At 46.9% G+C, this 12,028-nt stretch overlaps 1 protein-coding gene across 9 annotated transcripts in view; it reads left to right on the top strand.

Annotated features, from left to right (window-relative positions):
* HFM1 (helicase for meiosis 1) overlaps window positions 1-12,028 on the top strand; it is a 4,349,684-nt gene that overhangs the window by 2,793,693 nt on the left and 1,543,963 nt on the right. The window lies entirely within an intron of this gene.

Below are 12,028 nucleotides of genomic sequence, written 5' to 3'. Positions count from 1 at the left end.
CATTGTGTGGGGGGCTGCAATAGTCATCTACGGAACTCCTTTCCTTCCAATCGTCCCCTCTCCCTTGGATATATAATGCTTTGGGCCTGCTGCCCTTGGTGGGAATCAAGGACTTCCTACCCGGTAACACGCAACTCCAGCTGCTTTGAAGGAACATGATCCAATAAGCAGACTTTGGCTGTTTTGGAAGCACTGGGGGAGAGGAGGAGGCACAATCTCTTGCCTGCGATCCGGGTGAGGTGCGCGGCTGGGACGTGTCAGGCTGTGAATAACGAACTGAGATGGCTGACCTCCATACTGACTTGGTGCCAAATTGTCGCTTACATGTGATGTGGCGTTCTGAGGGGAACACCATTATCCCTAGTGCACGGAAAACCTGGCTTCCAACACCGGAGTGTTGCCTCATTTTGGAAATGTAAGGGGCATCCACTAGCTGGAGACCTAAAATGTTGAATAGTGGGGTCCTTTCGATTCGGGGCATGCCCTATTGACTTGGGTGAAGGGAACTGATTTGCTTATTTTTATGTGCTGGTCACGGGCCTCCCTGCCACCCCGTCAGACTGCCCTCCCCCAACCAACCCCGCTCTGGGGGACCAGCAGCAGAGTGGAGCAGAGGCCCCTGTAGGCACCCACTATGGAAAACTTTAGCGTGATTTCCCGATCAACCGAACATATGGCAGCCCTGAGTTTTTTCTAAACTCAAGCAAAGGCTTGAGCTTTCTTGTAAAGCTTTGTCACGATCAGACCCCGGACAACCACGCTGCCCTAAAGAAGGCCAGCTGCAAGCACCACCAACTCATCAGAGCCACCAAAATGACCACCTTCAAGGAACGCATCGACAACAACGCTCACAACAGCAAAGAGCTCTTCAACAATGTGAAGGAACTCTCCAACCCCAGCGGCAACGACATCCTGCCATCCCAGGACCTATGCGTTTCTTTAGCAACCTTCTTTTACCGCAAGATTGCAAACATCCACAACAGCTTCAATGCCCAGACCCTCCCTACAGACACTGACACCGCAGACCGACCAACACCCAGCATCACCAACCACCTGATCTCCTGAAGTTTTATGCTCTCTGCCCTCAATCCTACTTCATCTAAGCGGTCAGCAACATTTTCCTAAGGGCTGTCCAGATCTGGTGTCTGAATGAATCAAATGCGGCTCCATCATGCTCAGTGTTGGTCAGCGTGATGGTTGAGAGAATTGGGCTCGGAAAAACATTGTCTTAGTCTGCTCTATGATGGGGCTGCTGAGCAGACTCGTGTCATTGCCTATTGCTAGATTTAGCCCCATGGTGTTTTTCTCAAAACAGGAGATCCATTTTCTTGCCCTGTCCATCAATAGAGGCTGTTTGGTCCTGAGCCCTTCCTTGTCAATCTAGGCCCATTGCACATATTTCTGCTTGGAGCAGCTTTGCTGGCTTTCCTCCAATGTAGCCCTCCCATCCAATCAGGCATTCCTGCTTATAGGGGAGGTTCCACCGGGGGTCTATGCATGCCGGATGCAGACGTCCATGTTGGCCATGCCCTCTGGTTTAAAGGATGCCTCCTCTGGTCAGGGTGTATCAGACTGGCCCTTACTTTTGGTCCAGCAGGCTAGCTGGTCACAAAAGGGTTGCTCAAAGACCTCGTCTTCTTCTCTTGCCAGTATCTCTCTAGGGATCAGTTTGTTTGACCTTTGTGTTCGGGGAGAGTGGCAGATGTCCTGGTTGCTGCTCTCCTGGGCACGTGCAGAGGTGCCATTCTGCTTCTCCTCTGTCTTAATTAGGTTTGGGCTAGACTACCCATATCTCTTATTTCTTGGTCGGCTCCTCTCCTACACTGATAATCTGTTTGTTGTTGTGTTTCCAGTAGAGGCCTCCCATCTAGTTCTATTTTGGGTTCCCCTTCAAGTGGAACCCAGGGCCTAGTTCATCTCCCATTTTTTTCAGCTACCTTGGCATATCCCTCTTTCCTCCCCTCGACTAGTGGTATCACTATCCAGTATGGCTATTAACATCCCAGTTACCTGCGAGCGCTCTACTAGACAGGTTGGAGTGCTGGCTCCGCGTGCCGTTGGGGCCTTGTGAGTTGCATGCAATGGATGGGGGGTTGCACTTCAAGGAATCCTGCCATAAATTTGAGATGAGGCAGGGATTGTCTGGGTATATCAATCTGGCAACCCCCTGTCCTAGATCTAGTGGTTTGCTGTCTGGAGGGGGACCTTTGACCCCCTTGACTGTCAGATTGGTGTAACCCACTGCAGGAACGGCAGAGGTGGCAGGCATTACAGTCAGGACCTCTGAGCCCGTGTATGGTTGGGGTGGTCCAGATGCCTTGTTTGTTTGTTCCATGACAGAAACACAGGTCAGGGCCACCTAGAATATGGCCTATAATCCTAACAGTGCCTTAGTCTTCTCCTGCCCTACATACTTGGTCTAATTATGTGTCCTTGTGTGTTCTATTATGTTGGTGTCGAAGGTCCCCTCTCTGGCCAGGGGAACGCATGCTTCTTGGTGTGTCCGTGCTATTCACAACATAACGTATCTCGCTTTTAAGCCGGCAAGGGGGAACCTAGTCTGCATATGGTCTAAAGGCAACTCCAGATGCTACTCTGATCATGAAGAAAATATGTACAAAGGATTATACTGGCAAAAACTATGTTTGCTATGAGCTCAGCTTAGAGCAAAAAAACATCAAACAACATTTTTTTTTTGATTTTCAAAACCTTTATTGACAAATTCAAAACAGTCAGAATACAGTTTGCATCAGTTCAGATCGACATACACAGTGGATTCTGAGTCAAATATCGTAAATGTGAAGACATTCCCAGCCTGCAAAAGACAAATTCCGTGTGCTACTGTTGTGATAACAAAATAACCATGTTTGTCCCCTCCCAAGAGCAGGTGTGGGCACAACAGCAGTGATGGTGGCAAGTGCAGCGAACAGGGGAGGCAGAGGGATAGAGGGAGGCAGTTACTGACCAGCACCGGCGGCCTCCGCGGGCAGGGTAAAATTAATTAGCAGTAATTGGGTGACCGCTTCTTCGTCTGATTGCAGCAGTAGAGCCAGTCAGCCTGGGCAATGTCCATGCCCAGGTCCACCCCCAACGCCACGCACACCCGATCTGTAGAGATGGAAGTGGACGACAACGTGAGGGCATATAATTTAGTGACTATTTTGTGTGAAGGCGGGGATGTGTAAATGAAATTGAGGGCAGACATCGTAGGCGAAGGCTGGGGGAACGTAGGATGTAACTCCCGGCATATGGCGCACAACTGATACAACAAGAGTGTGTCCAGCGGACCAGAAGAGGGGGAAGAGAAAAGAATGTGTCACCGGGATATAAATCTGCCAATGTCGACAGGCCCAGGCGTGATGCATGTTTAGACGTGTTGGATGTCTGGAGAGGGGGAATAGCAGGATGACGCACAATCGGCATGGCATTTGCCGATAGCATCAGGAGATTGGAGAGTTGGCACAGACCGGACCAGGCCCAACGGAATGTCTCAACCGTGTCCACCTCCGCATACGGGTGACCCGCCGGAGCAAATAGGGCCGAGGCCAGCGGCCAGGGAGATGCGATATCAGTCTCCACAGCCACGTGTGGTTGATAAGGAGAGGGATGGATCCAGAAGTGCAGAAAGCTAGCCTGAGTGCAAAAGGCGTAAAGCTTAAAATTAGGAACGCCAACTCCAATTCGGAACTTTGGATTCCAGTCAATCCACCGCATGCCCGAAGTTAGATCTCTAGAGGTCGTCTAGGTCCCTACTCAGCCAGATACCCAGGTAGCAGGTTGGGCAGGAGGTCCATTCAAAGGGAAAGTCCGGCGTAAATGATCTGGTGGCATCCGTAAGGGGGAACAACACGAACTTGCTCCAATTCACTTGTATGCCAGACAATCCACCAAAGCATATAATCTCACGTACAAGAAGGCTAAAATTGTCTTGGGGGTGGGGAACATACAAAGTAATGTCGTCCGCATACATAGAGACCAGGAGGGAGCGGGCTGCGAGTGTAGAGAAGAGATATCGTATAAACTAATGCGTGATAGGAGAAAAAACTAAAAAGGGTCATTCGAGCGTGTTGAACGCCTTAGTAGCCTTTAAAAGAGCGACCACTACAGGGAGGCTGGGGTTGATCTGGGGAAGAACCGAAAATATGGTCCGGCTGGTGTGCGAGGGGGCCCGGCCAGGAATGGCAATAAGAGTCATGAGTAGAAGAAGGCGAGTGGAAATTAATTTAGCGAAGATTTTATTGTCAGTATTAATAAGAGAGAGGGGCAATAGGAATCGCGACAGTTGGCTGGCTTGTCAGGCTTGAGTAACAGCGTTATCATTGCCTCACGGAGGGACTGAGGAAAGACACCAATTATCAAAAGAGTTGTTGTATATTGCAGCCAAATGTGGTTCTAAAAGAGAAGCATACGTTTTATAAAAAGAGGCTGGAAGACCATCCAGACCAGGGGCCTTGTCTCCAGGCAAGCTGCTATTGGCAGTGAGTATCTCCTCCCTAGTGAAGGGCTCATCTAAGAATTTCTAATGATAATCCTCCAGCCATACCAACGCGATAGTCTCAAAATATTGTTTGAAGGCCTCGCACGAGGGGGGGGGGACCAGCGGTGTAAAGCTGCGAGTACAAATCCATGAAACCAGCTTTAATTTCTTCAGGAGAGGGTGTTCTGGTGGGGCCCCCATCGCTGAGAGCCGTAATATACGATGCAGCACAGGTAGGGAGAAGGAGGTTGGCTAAGGTCTTTCCAGGCCAATCGCCCTCCAGGAAGCGTCGAGCTCGGGCCTCTCTGCCCAGAAAGGCAAGCTCTCTATCAGCCTCTTTGGAAAATTCAGTGTGCTTTCTTCTTAAAAGCGCGAGGGTCTAGGGTCTGGGGCGTGCAGACTGGTCAGCATCCAAAGCCCTCATTTCAGTTTCCAACGTTGCCAGAGTGGTACAGATAGAACGGAGGGCACCGGCCTGTTTAGAAATGCACTCGCCCCGTATTACTGTTTTCAAGCCTTCCTAGAGAACGGAAGGAGATTCTACGGATCCCACATTTAGATTAAAATAATTGGTGATGGCTGTTTGGATCTCGTCGCAAAAGACTGTGTCGCGGAGCGCGTTCGGAGGGAGCCGCCATGTGAATGCTTGCTGTGGGGAGTGAGGAAGACAAAGACTGATTTTAACCAGTGCATGATCCGAAAAGGTACGCGCCATATGGGTTGCAATGATAAGCCAGGCGAGAACGTCTGGGGAGGAGCGCCAAAGATCAATGCGTGACCAACAGCCTCGAGCCCCGGTGACGCAAGTGCCCTCACAGGCATCGGGCCATACATGACGCCAGGCATCATAAAGCGAGTTGTCAGTAAGTATGGACCGAAGTGATGTGGTAGAGCGCGGATGGGAAGAATGAGGACCAGAGCGGTCCAGTGCCGCTGAAAGAGTAACATTAAACCCCCCCAGATAATACCCACTGGGCCAAATGAACAAATATTGTGCCATATGTGATTGAAGACGTCGGGATCGTCCAAATTAGGTCTGTACACAGCAGCGATCGTCATGGGTTAAGTCAGCAAGGAGCCATGCAGCATTACATATCTACCATCGGGATCCGTGAGTGCCTGAATAGTTTGCCAGGGGAGACCCCTGTGTATCAAAATGGAGACCCCCCTTGCATAAGAGTAGTAAAATGAGGAGTGTGATTTTCCCCAGTAGCGCTACTGGAGTCTGGAAGAGGACCCAGGCAAGAGGTGCATCTCCTGTAAAAGACATATGTCTACCCTGTGTCGCTACAAGTGAGAGTGAATTAACCTGGCTTTTCGGTGATCATTGAGACCACGTATATTCCAAGTCCAACAAATAGTATCAGTCATTTTGTACTGAACCCAAGTGAAGTGCGGCGCAGTGCAAGTAGGAAATACATCAGGCAGACCCAGACGGTGTGCAGCAGCGCAATACCTTCCAATGGTAGGGGAGCAAGGTAAGCGCCCCCAGCAAATGGTATGGCAAATTGGAAGCAAGTCGCCTGGACAGGCCAAGTGTTAGAAGAAGCCCCCAATGCACAGAGACCCAGTGGGCAACTCAAACAAAAGGGAGAAGAGAGGAGCAATACAGTTTGGACAGGGGGAAACGTCTTACACAGACTTTCTGCAGTACGGTGATGCAATCTGACCTCAGAGAACCAGTAGAGATTAATCGAAAGGTAACATACCATAACCCCCCCACCTAGCAAACCCTCCCATGATAGCAATTCAAAAAACAATTTCAGAAGCCTTTCAGTGTCTCAACCTCCACCTAGCATTCCCACTCCAACAGAGCTAACAGCAGCAACAAAAAGACCCCGAAACCTGCACCCGATCCCGCCCCCAAAACAGGCCCGGAAAAACCCACTACCCCCACACCCACTCCAACCCCCCAAATCAGGCTGAGCTACCCACCATTCCCACCCCAGGAACTCACAACTTGGAGGAGGGAAAACCATAATAAAAAAGGGAATTATCCCGTTAGGGCATGGCAGGGCTCGGCGGACACCCCCACAGTTAAGCAGGGTGGCCAAGCTACCAGAACTTCAGAAAAGGTTTAGTGATTATTAAACCCAGACAGTGCAACCAGTCAATCATTGTCGCAAAGGCGATCAGCTTCAGCAGGCTGAGAGCTGGATGGTGATGAGTGTGAGGACTTGTCGAGTTTCTTTGCAAAGGCGAGGGCATCTCTGGGATCAGGGAATATAAGTGTTTTAGCACCCTGACGAACTCCCAAATTTACTGGGTACGCCAAAGAGTAAGAAACCTCGTGTTTTTGCAAAATCCGCTTTGCAGGAAGGAATTCACGTTGGCAGCCTGTACCAAGAGAGTGTAGTCCGGGAAGAACGAGAGCGAATTGCCTTGATTGTTTATTTTGCCCATGTCCCGTGCCGCACAAAGAATAGCATCACGATCTCGGAAATTTTGTATTTTAGCGATGATAGGGCGAGGAGGTAATCCGGGACCGGGGCGCGGACCAAGGGAACGGTGTGCGCGTTCATCAATAAAGACTGTGGAGAATACATCACTAAAGAGTTCCTTGACCAGTTGCTCCACGAAGTCTTCCATGTGGGCTATGTTAGTGGATTCTGGGACACCAATTATGCGAAGGTTACTCCGCTGGGAGCGCCTCCAAGTCCTTGTTTTTCTCCCGAATGAGAGCAAGGATTTTGTCAATCTGTAGCAGCTCCTGGTGATCCTGAGTGGCAGCATCCTCGGCGTCCAGCCGGGCAGAAAGTTGGTCCAGTTGGGTTGCTATTCCTGGGACCGTCGATTTTATATCCAACATGATTGCTTTCAGGTCGTCGTTGCTAGAGGGAGGCGAGTCCATGGTGGCTGTGGGGTCACCACTGTCCGAGCTGGTGTCATCTGGGCGAGTTGACCTACGCTGATCAAAAGCAATTTTGGGCTGTTTAGGGTTGGTCCTTCCCATGGCAGACGAATTTCAAAGCAGGCGCTACCAAGAAATGTGGGAGCAACAGAGCACCCCGGGTGAGCAGATTCAGCACCAGGGGGAACCATCAGTCTGCCTCCAATTGGGCACAGCGACCGAAACAGAGGGCACCTGCTTGGAGGAGATTGGCTTGCCACGTGGGACTCAAGAAGACAAACCGGCTGGGAAAGGCTCCGCCGGTGCAACTTCTCAACAAACAGAGATCAGGGAAGAAGACTAATGGGCAGGCCGAGAGCGGATTAAAGACTTGGAAGGCCCACGGGTTCCCGAAGAGAGGGTACAGTCATCCGGCCTCATGGGGGACCTGCAGAGCAAGGCACGTGCCACACTGCACCAAACAGAAGAAGCCCCCCCCGGGGGAGGGCCCGAATGGAAAGCGGCCACCGCAAAGCCAAGAGTCCAAATGCAGCACTTCAGCAGGGGTGTGATGGGGCAGTCTCGGGAGGCTCTAGACGGTAGCGCAGCAGCAATACTGAGGCGATGAAGGAACTGGCAGAAAGGCAGACCCCCGGCAACAGCAGAGGTGCTGGGCCTGGCACGGCCAACAGCGAGAGCAGCACCAAGCTCCCAGGGCCGAGGCCAAGGGGATCGGGCACACCCCGCCTCAGGTAGCAGCAGCAGACTTGGGGGAGAGAGCAGGACCAGCCGAATGTCTGACAAAATATCGAAATCAAAAATATCGAAATACAAAAATATCGGAACAAAAATATCGAAGTCAAAAATATAGGAATCCTATCCCTAACAAGGTAAGTACAAAAATATCGAAAAAATAATATCGTAGTACAAAAATATCGAAATTAAAAATATCGTTTTTTTAAATGTATTAATAATAATGTACAAATAATTATAAAATACATATAATGTTACAAATATTAAATAAAAATATTAAAACATAATTAAAAAATTAAAACTAATACATATACATTTAAAATAAATTAAAAACTTAATAATTTAATGTAATTTTATATTTTTTAATTTCATTTAATTGATTTAATTTAAATTTATTTTATTTTTACCCTGTACGACTGTACCCCAAAACCCCAAAACTGACCCTGAACCCTAAAAATACCCCTTTACCCAAAAACCCAAAACTGACCCTGAACCCTAAAAATACCCCTTCACCCATGAACTGAAAACTGACCCTGAACCCTAAAAATACCCCTTTACCCAAAAACTGAAAACTGACCCTGAACCCTAAAAATACCCCTTTACCCATGAACTGAAAACTGACCCATAACCCTAAAAATACCCCTTTACCCAAAAACTGAAAACTGACCCTGAACCCTAAAAATACCCCTTTACCCAAAAACTGAAAACTGACCCTAAACCCTAAAAATACACCTTTACCCAAAAACTGAAAACTGACCCTGACCCCTAAAAATACCCCTTTACCCATGAACTGAAAACTGACCCAGAACCCTAAAAATACCCCTTTACCCAAAAACTGAAAACTGACCCTGAACCCTAAAAATACCCCTTTACCCAAAAACTGAAAACTGACCCTGAACCCTAAAAATACCCCTTTACCCATGAACTGAAAACTGACCCTGAACCCTAAAAATACCCCTGTACCCATGAACTGAAAACTGACCCTGAACCCTAAAAATACCCCTGTACCCAAAATTAATTAATATTATTTAATTACCAATTAATTATTAATTAACAATAACAATAAAGTAAATATATTAGCACATTTGCTGTAATTAATTTAATTTAATAATTAATATTATTTTGCACAATTAATTAATTAAGAATAACAATAAATTATATATAAAAAAATTACTATAATTAATGTAATTAAATAATTAATAATAATTAATTACCAACTAATTAATAATTATAAATATGTAAAAAATTATAATAATTAATTAACTAATGAATAGAAATTAATTACCAATTAATTATTAATTAAAATATGTACAAACATATATCAATTAATTAATTATTATTAAATTACTTCCCACCCTATTCCCCTATAAACCCATAACCCGCTACAGAACATATTTATCTATTAATAAATTAATTAAAAATAATAAAAAATTAATTCTCAATTAATTAATTAATAATTCCTACTAATTAATAATTAATTTAACATAATTAAATTACTTCCCACCCTATTCCCCTATAAACCCACAACCCGCTACAGTAGTAAAAGACAATATTTAATAAAATAACATTAAAAATAAATAATAAAACATAATAAATACAATATAATATACACTAAATTTATTTAAAAATTGATATTAGTAACATCAAAGTTATTAATTTCGATATTATTAACATCGATATTTACAACTTCGATATTACTGATATCATGCCAATATCGATATTTAGACTGTCGATATTACTTACCTTCGATATTTTTGTATATCGATATTTAAACTTCGATATTTTTGCATATCGATATTTAAAAATCGATATTTTGTCTGTGTACCGGACCAGCGGCAGGATGCACACGGCCCTTTTTTAAAATTTGAGAGGTGTGTGTTTATTTGTTTGCCGAAGTATCCTGAATAATTGGCTTCTGCACCAGCTGTGAAATTGTTTGTTAACAAGGAGACGCAGAAGCCTCAGGTAGCAGGCTGGGCGAAGAGAATCTGAATAGGCCTCAGTAAGGCCAGGCCTCCGATGATTTGTGTGCTGTGGACCGCGGCGTCAGGATTCGCCGGGAGAGGCCGCAGGGGTCGAGAGCAGGTCCAGAAATCTCCGCAGAGCACTGCAGTCAGGGAATGAGGAGCGCACACCAGCCCAGGGCAGATGCAATGAGGAGGCGTGGGGGGCACACCGCTAACGTTCCCGGCCTGGGCACCTAGAGCGGGCAGAGAATACGCCAGGCGAGACCGGGGGTGGAAAATGGCGCCGGAGCTCCCTAGGCCTGGACCGGGCAGTTCAGCACGTATGCCCCCAACCTCGCCGCAGAGAGCCCCGGCGGCGAAAGCACTCACCGGGAGTCAGCACGAACCTCCGACATTCCTCCGGCTGCACGGAGTCCCAGTTAAGCCCTGCTAGCGGCAGAGGAAGAATGATTGGACTCCTGCAAGCCCGCAAGGAATGGGCCCAGCTCCGCAGTCGAACAGTCACCGAGCGACTCAGGGAGGCCGGAACAGCTCCAAGCCATGCCACTTGTGAGGAGTAGTCAGGGTACACAGGTTGTGGCTGTTGGAAAAGCCCTTGTCTGCAGGATGTTATCGGATCTCGAGCTTGGCCGGCAGAGCCCACTTAGAGTGCGACCATCTTGCAACGGGCCAAGCTATGCCCCCCAAACATCAAACAAAACTTATTGTATAAATCAACACATATGAAAAATAGCAACCTGTAAGAAAGTGCAAGGGTTAGATTCAAAACACTGATTTCTTTGCAACAGAATAGCAGATATGGCTCAACAGTCTGCAGGCATGGTAAGTTCTTCATACCTATAATAAGTCCTTAACAAGACACAACGTTTAACATAAAACACAGTTGCAATGATTTACCAACACCATCAAGACTATCCAAAACATCGTGAATGTGACATCGGAATACTGCAATGATGAGAGAGAGAGAGAGAGAGAGAGAGAGAAAGAGAAAAAAGATGGAGGATAAACACTAACAGAAAAAATTGTAACTGTCTAAAAAACCTTAGCCTGCTCCTAGAGCATGCTGCCCGATGATATGGGGAGGCTCTGTGCGGTACATGGTAATAAGTGAGCCCGATAGTCTGTCAATATCAGCTTGAGGACAAAGATAACAACAATTTATTCAGAGAAGAAGGAGCAATTTGACAACTGGAGGCCCTCTTTGGCCAAGCACAAGCTACACCTTACTCTCCAAAAGACCAATTTTTCCCTAACGTCCGACTTACACCCTATATCACATCCAGGTATCATGCTTAGCAGCTGTGTCATGCCCAGTAGACCAAGCGAATAGCACATCTCACTTCTTTCAGATACTGGCAGTGTCAGGAAACCAATATCACTAAGAAATCTCCTTTTGACTAAATAATGATTGAGATGCTGGCACTACATCACACGCAGAGCTTATGCGCACCTTCTGTATCTTGCCCAGTGGTCCAAGCGGCCTCTGTATCACATCCAGAAAAAAGTGTACCCTGTGTGTTACACCCAGTGGTTCAAGCAACAAATGATTCTCACCCTTCCTAGTTTGTGTTATGCCAAATGCTGGGACTAAGTATCAGATGTAGTCTCGAACCCACTGATGGCGGCTTCAGGATGGACTTCTACCCCCTGGATTCAGCAGAACTTTCAATCAATTGCAGCGTCTGCTCACCGATCTTGTTGCGCAGATGTGAATCTGTGTGGCCAGGATCCATTTCTTTCAGCTGCAGTTGGGCTCAAAGAACCAATCTTTCCTCTATGGCTTGCCAAAATGTTGCTTAAATATGAATTTACCTTTGAAAAAAATGATAGACAAGAGTCTTTTGGCAAAGCAGGTACATTTGTTTAGTAATTAAACGCAGCGGCCGGGAGATCAGGCAACAGGGTCAGGATCTGAAGACTGTCTCCAAGCACATTGGATTTGGCTGGCATTCTATACTTTACATGAAAAATCATAAAATGATTTATGCATTCCTTTGGCAA

Source organism: Lissotriton helveticus, chromosome 1_1, assembly GCF_964261635.1.
Source record: "Lissotriton helveticus chromosome 1_1, aLisHel1.1, whole genome shotgun sequence".
Classification (NCBI taxonomy): domain Eukaryota; kingdom Metazoa; phylum Chordata; class Amphibia; order Caudata; family Salamandridae; genus Lissotriton; species Lissotriton helveticus.
This window is presented reverse-complemented; position numbering and strand designations above follow the sequence as displayed.